The sequence below is a fragment of the Lathamus discolor genome, chromosome 19, assembly GCF_037157495.1.
Source record: "Lathamus discolor isolate bLatDis1 chromosome 19, bLatDis1.hap1, whole genome shotgun sequence".
Classification (NCBI taxonomy): domain Eukaryota; kingdom Metazoa; phylum Chordata; class Aves; order Psittaciformes; family Psittacidae; genus Lathamus; species Lathamus discolor.
The window spans coordinates 1,124,189-1,130,741 of record NC_088902.1 but is presented as its reverse complement, the minus strand read 5'-3'; positions in this window follow the sequence as shown (position 1 = coordinate 1,130,741).

Here is a 6,553-nt window from a genome sequence, read left to right as displayed (position 1 = left end):
AAAAAGCAGCCAGCGGCCCTAGGGAAGAGAGATGGAGAAACAAGCCCAAAGCCAGGAGCAAGTGGCAGAGCCTTGAGCACTCTCCTGAGGCCCAGCCACTGCTTTCTGGTAGCCGGGTACATGTCGGGGCACGCACAGGAGCCCCCCCTGCAGAGCCACACCACACATGGGCTCCAGGCTCACTGGGAGCCTCTTTGAGATGCGCTCATGGAGGGTCCTGGTTGGAAATCAGTGCCTCCATCTGCGCCAGCATCAGCAGTTTCACCGGTGTCACAAGGACAGAGCAAGCCATGGAGGAGGAACTTCCCTCTTCTATTCACAACTAAAGGAAAACAACAGCAAAACGAAATGACTGCAGCATTCAGGAGAGCAGGCACCAGGCGCATAGAGCACAGGGCCCACAGCAGGTCCCCAACACACAGCTGCCACCAGAAGAAAGCAGAATCATAGAATCTAAGCCTGGTTTGTGTTGAAGGGACCTTAAAGCTCCAACAGGGAAGAGCTTCTGCCTAAGAGCTCATCTCAGCTCCCCTCGCACAGGTTCAAGCCATTCCCTTGGCCTGTCCCTACAGGCCCTTGTCCCAAGCCCCTCTCCAGGTTTCCTGCAGCCCCTTCAGGCACTGGAGCTGCTCTCAGGTCTCCCCTTCAGGAGCCTTCTCTTGTCCAGGCTGCCCCAGCCCAGCTCTCTCAGCCTGGCTCCAGAGCAGAGCTGCTCCAGCCCTCGCAGCAGCTCCATGGCCTCCTCTGGCCTCACTCCAGCAGCTCCAGGTCCCTCTTGTGCTGCTGCCCCAGAGCTGGATGCAGGATGCAGGGGGGGTCTCCCCAGAGCACAGCAGAGGGGCAGGATCCCCTCCCGGAGCTGCTGCTCACGCTCTGGGGGTGCACCCAGCACACGGGGGGTTCCGGGCTCAAGCACACACTGAATCCAGAGCCTGAAAGGAACAGGACAGGGAAGAGCGGCAACAGCAGGAGCAAGCTGTATCCTCTGCCCAACCCTGCACCCAGGCAGAGCCACTTGCGCCAGAGCAGGAAGCTTCTGATCCACATCTGCCATCCCAGCAATGTGATCAATACGATCCTCTCAGATTTTTACTCAAGCCAATAAAAGCACAATAAAAGGCAGTTCTAACCCGTGACTGATGGAGAGCTGAGCGAAGCAGCGCATCCAGCTAATCAAAGTACATCATTAGCACTGAGAGACCGAGGGAGGCGGCAGCGATAGTCACCAGATGGAAGAGTGAGTAAACCCACACCAGGCACTGGCAGCTTTATAAATGAAGCTCTTGTCAAATTGGTGGTGCCTCTCACTGTGAATCCCAAATTTCCCGGTGGAACCCGCAGCCCAGAGGAGGCCTTCGCCTGCTCCCAGCACGCTGCGGTGGGATGCTCGCGGCAAGAACATTTCCTGCTGGGACGGTAGATTCATTCTGGGAGTTGCAACATCTCCTGGAATCTGACCTTGCTTCCTTCACCCCAATAACAAAAGGGTTTTGGGGGTCAAATCCAATGTATCCTGTAACAATGGCTCACAGATCAAAGATGCTTTAGAGCACCTGGTGTACTCCGTGGGGTTTTCCCAGCATCTGCTTCCCCTCACTCTGGCTTGTCTTGGCACGTTCGACAAACTGAGCTTTTAAGCCCAAGTTTGTCTTCACAAAGGAATCTGGGCAAAGGAAAATGAATCCCAGCCTGGTCTGGGTTGGAAGGGACCTTAAAGCTCATCCAGCTCCAACCCCCTGCCATGGGCAGGGGCACCTTCCATGGAGCAGCTTGCTCCAAGCGCCATCCAACCTTCCCTAACTGAGCCATTTCACGGCTGTTTCAGCCCTCTTTGCTTCGTAGCCCTATTTCCAAGGCAGCACGGGTGGAAGCCCCGCTTCCCGTGGCAACCTCCGCCTCCTCAGGGGGTGGCCGGGGGTGCCCCTGGTGGTGCCGTGCGATGTGGTTGGGGGTGCTCAGGGCGTCCAGCGCGTTGCGAGCTCGCCCCTTCCCGGTGCCACCGCGGCCGAGCGGCCGCGAGGTGGCGAACGGCCCCCGCGCAGGCCCGCCGATGGGGACGGATCGGGACGGAGCCTTCGTGCTGTCAGCATCACCCCCCCGCAGCTCCCTGCGCTAGGAGGGAGGCCAGGAGGCAGCGCTGTGATTTATGGCGCAGGACCAGCCGAACGCTTTGAGGCCGCCTGGGCTGGAAGGGAAGCGCCGAGGTGAGCAGCACCCAGGCGCTGGCACAGCTTCCCCCAGCAAACCCCTGCAGACAGGCTGGAAGCAGGCTCGTCCTCACATCCTGGTCCTGTTTCCAGGTTCTCGATGAACAGATTCAAATCAGGCCCACAAGCACCAAGATACCCTTTTCCCTGTTGATCTTGCACAGGGATGAAAGCGTGGAGCACAGCCAGATCCTCTGTCATCCACACATCACACAGCTTTACACGGCAGAGAAAGAAGCACCATACGGGGACCACCGGCAGGATGCTGGTGGAAAGCTATCCCAGTTAAAAAGTGGTAACACCTTTAAATAATCCTGCACGCTTTTAGGATAGGGGGTAATAGAATTGGAAAGATACTGTTAATTCCCATTACAGATATTAATCTCATTCGCAAAGCAACGGGAGGACCGGAATAATGACGGGAAGCAGCGCTGGGAGTTGGTGCTGTGAGGTTTTTTCCATGCAAAGGCAGAATGTTGGGAGAGAGATGAGCTCCATGAGGACATGGTGGGATGTGGGGAGCTGCCACCCCAGCTCTCAGGGTGCCTCTGTCCCAAGTTGCGTTGCTCCAGGAGCTCCAGCTCTGCTCCCGCCAGCTGTTCCTGCTGCGTCTCAGCCCTTGGAAGCGATCCTCATGCATGGTTTATGGATCTGTTTATGAAGCACTGTGGGATCCTTTAGGATGAAAGGAGCTTTTATAACCTGGATTTATTACCCAAAAAGCAACCAGGAATTTTCTCCATTCACTTGCTCATCGCGACAAGTCCGAGCACAGCATTTAGACGGAGAGCCCATCTCCTAACCACGCCAGAGCAGGGGCTGTCCCTGGCTGGTGATACCAGGACCTTGCCAGGGATATTCCCCACTGGCACCACCCTTCTGTGGCACAAGGAGAAATGCCCCTTGGCACACGGTGGGGAGAGGCTTCCCGTCGGCAGATTAGCACCCAGCTGGCTCCGGCGTTGCTCACATACTGGAGCAGGACGGCTCCATAAACCCTTCCCGCTGGACATAGCGTAGCTGACACACAGAGCCCGTGACTGCAGGAAACAACCCCAGGATTATGTCGGTCTGATGGACAGGCGCAAGGATTTTCGTCCCTTTTTTCCAGCCGGCCCCAACACTCATCTGAGGCTGAGCTGAGCTCTTAGGCAGAAGCTCTTCCCTGTGAGGGTGCTGAGGCGCTGGCACAGGGTGCCCAGAGAAGCTGTGGCTGCCCCATCCCTGGCAGTGCTCAAGGCCAGGTTGGACACAGGGGCTTGGAGCAAGCTGCTCCAGTGGAAGGGGTCCCTGCCCGGGGCAGGGGCTGGAGCTGGAGGAGCTTTAAGCTCCCTTCCGACACAAACCACTCTGTGACTCTGATCTTTCCACCTGGAAACTGTATCCTGGTTCATCACCCACAAGACGATGCCAAATGTGCTTCCTTAACTCACAGTCACAAACCCCACTACTCAAACACAGAGATACAGATCTCCTGAAAGAATTTGCTTTGGAAGGGATGGAGTCCAATTGACAAGCAAAGAACCACAGATCCCCCACAAAACTGAGCTTGCAAGCAAGTATTAGTGCTTGCCTAAGGCACATCTGAGGCCCCGTGGCCTCAGAACAAGGAGCGATCAGCATCTCATGTCCAGCCCTCACAGCATGACTCCAACCCAACATGTCCCAGTTTGTAGGATGGAGCTGTCTGCTTCACCGCCTCAGTGACAGATCCCATCTCATGCCTCCCCATCACTCATCGCTGTGTGTGATTTAACGGGCAGCTCTGGAGCAGAGATAGGGAGCCCAGAGGCTTCTGAGTGCCAAATAACTCAGCTGAACTTGAACAGACTCAGCTCCCTGTCAGCAAGAGCTGGTGTGGGAGCAGGTCAGGAGGGAGCCTCGGGCTCCTGCTCGGCCCAGAGACCTCGCAGGGGCTCAGCCAGCGATATCTGTGACCTGAAAAGGTTTGGCAGAGGCCTGACACAAGGCAGTAAAGCTAAATAAGAGCCTGAGATGGGCAGACAGCGTCCCCAGCCTGGCCCCATCAGCCCAGGTGAGCCACAGGACAGCCTGTAGGATTGCACAGGATCACCTTGGAGGTACGGGCAGGGTGAAAAGCACAGCACAAAGTGGAAAAGGACATAGGACAGAGGAACAGGAGCACACGGGGGTTACAGGCGCCGGGCTGGGTCAATGGGACTTGCTTTTAAACCAGCATCCCAAGGCACCTTGCCGCTGGAGGGCAGCTCACCCCACACTGCTGAGACCCCAAAGCAGGGCATAGGAGAGGGGTCCTCACACCAACCCCGGCTGAACCCAACCTGTCAGCACCTCCACGAGCCCCAGATGTGCCTCCTCTCTGTGCCCCCCCCCAGCCCTGCTGGCACCCACATATAACCCAAATCCCTGCTCGCAGAGAGGAGGCATTTGTGTGACAAGATTATGGCGATTAGCTCCATTAGCATATGCAGCTCCTGGGCTGGCCCTAATCCAGAGGGACATAGGCAGCCCACACACTGTTTGCCATCATCCCTAGGCTGTCCTGAAGGACCTGTGTGAGCTGGAGGAGATGCTCACCAGTGTCCCTGTGTCAGTGTGAGCACAGCACTGCATGCCAGCAGGGATCACCGGATGCTCCCAGTTCAGCCCAACCCTTCCTAATGGGATTGCCACATCGGGATGGCTCTTTCGGCTCCCATGGCTGCCTTTCAGCCCAGGGGCTGCTCCAACATGAGCACAAGGTCCTCAGGGCACAGTTTGCCCTGTGTATTTTATAGTGCAGCTTTGTTCAGCACACCAAGGCAACGCTATGACCCCAAACCACCTCACCTACAATGCAAGGAGTGCTCTCTGCAGGTTCCCATGCAAACCTGGGCAGTTACACATCCCAACAGAACAGCTTTGCATACACCACTGCTTGACTTGCACCTGCAGAAGGCTCCTTGCTGGGAGCCCGACTTACCTGCATGGAGAACCCAAAGGGAAGCACTGAAGCACTCACAGGGATCAAATAGACAGCAAAGACTCAACCCTCACCCATCCAAAGCACCACAACCACTCCCTACTAAGAGAAAAACCCAGCACTGCTGATAACAATTAACAGCATTTATTAATAACAATTAACAGCATTAACTGCCAATAATCAGCAGCTGGGCCTCACTGAACTCACCAAGCAGGGAGTGGTGCCTGCAAGGTGAGGGCTCTGGGGCAGCCCATGCAAAGGTGAAAGGTTTAGACTGGATATTAGGGAATAAATCCTCCATTCTGAGGGTGCTGAGGCGCTGGCACAGGGTGCCCAGAGAAGCTGGGGCTGCCCCATCCCTGGCAGTGCTCAAGCTGCAGCCAGGGCATTGGCACCCCCATTTCCCCCTCTGGAGCTTAGCAACACCTTGACCCTCCCACCCCACCAGAGCATCCCTCAGCCCCCATCGCCCTCCCGCACGGGTACCGGAGGTGCTGACAGGGCTTTATCTGGCTGGAAAAACACTTGGGGCACGGAGCAACAGCTAAAAGTGCCTGGGGTCAGGTCCCGAGCAGCTGCCGGGGCCGTGCTGGAAGGGCTTTGCTCTGAAGCCACCGCATCCGCCCCGGCGTGCTCACCCCAGTAACAGGAGCTGGCGTTGCAGCGGTGCTGGGACCTGGCATGTGGCAGGAGCCAGAAATAGACCTGTTTGTGTAGCAACTGAGAAAACAGCAACGGGAGCAGGCAGGTGGGGGGGGGGGGGGGGTTCAATGGCTTGGTTTGAGGCCAGAAATATGAATTTGGGTGGAAGTGATGTGTTTGTATTTGAAAGGGGTTTTGCTTGGGATGGGAGCCCCGCAGGCTGTGCCTGCCTGTGCTATGTTTCCATGCAGGTCTGTGTCTCCCCTGGCTCCAGCAACATCAGCGCTGCCTTTCCATGCACCACCCAATTTTGGATGCTGTGTACACTGGGACATGCTGGATACGGAGCCAGCAGGGTGCAAAGACAGGCTTGAAAAGGCTTGTTCCAGTGTCCCATTGCCCAGAGGAGCTGTGGCTGCCCCATCCCTGGCAGTGCTCAAGGCCAGGTTGGACACAGGGGCTTGGAGCAAGCTGCTCCAGTGGAAGGGGTCCCTGCCCGTGGCAGGGGTTGGAGCTGGAGGAGCTTTAAGGTCTCTCCCAACACAAACCAGGCTGGGATTGTATGAACCAGGCTGTACCCTGATGTTCACCCGCATTGTGGCAGGATCCAGTGGAAGGAGCAAGCTCCATGGCCAGCAGATGGTTTGATAACCGAGTCCAACTGCTTATATGCAATGTAAGAAAGGAAGGGGAGAGCCACCTGAAACGGGGTCCACCAAAAGCGGCATCTCTTGTGGCCCTATGAGGAACTAAAGCATCT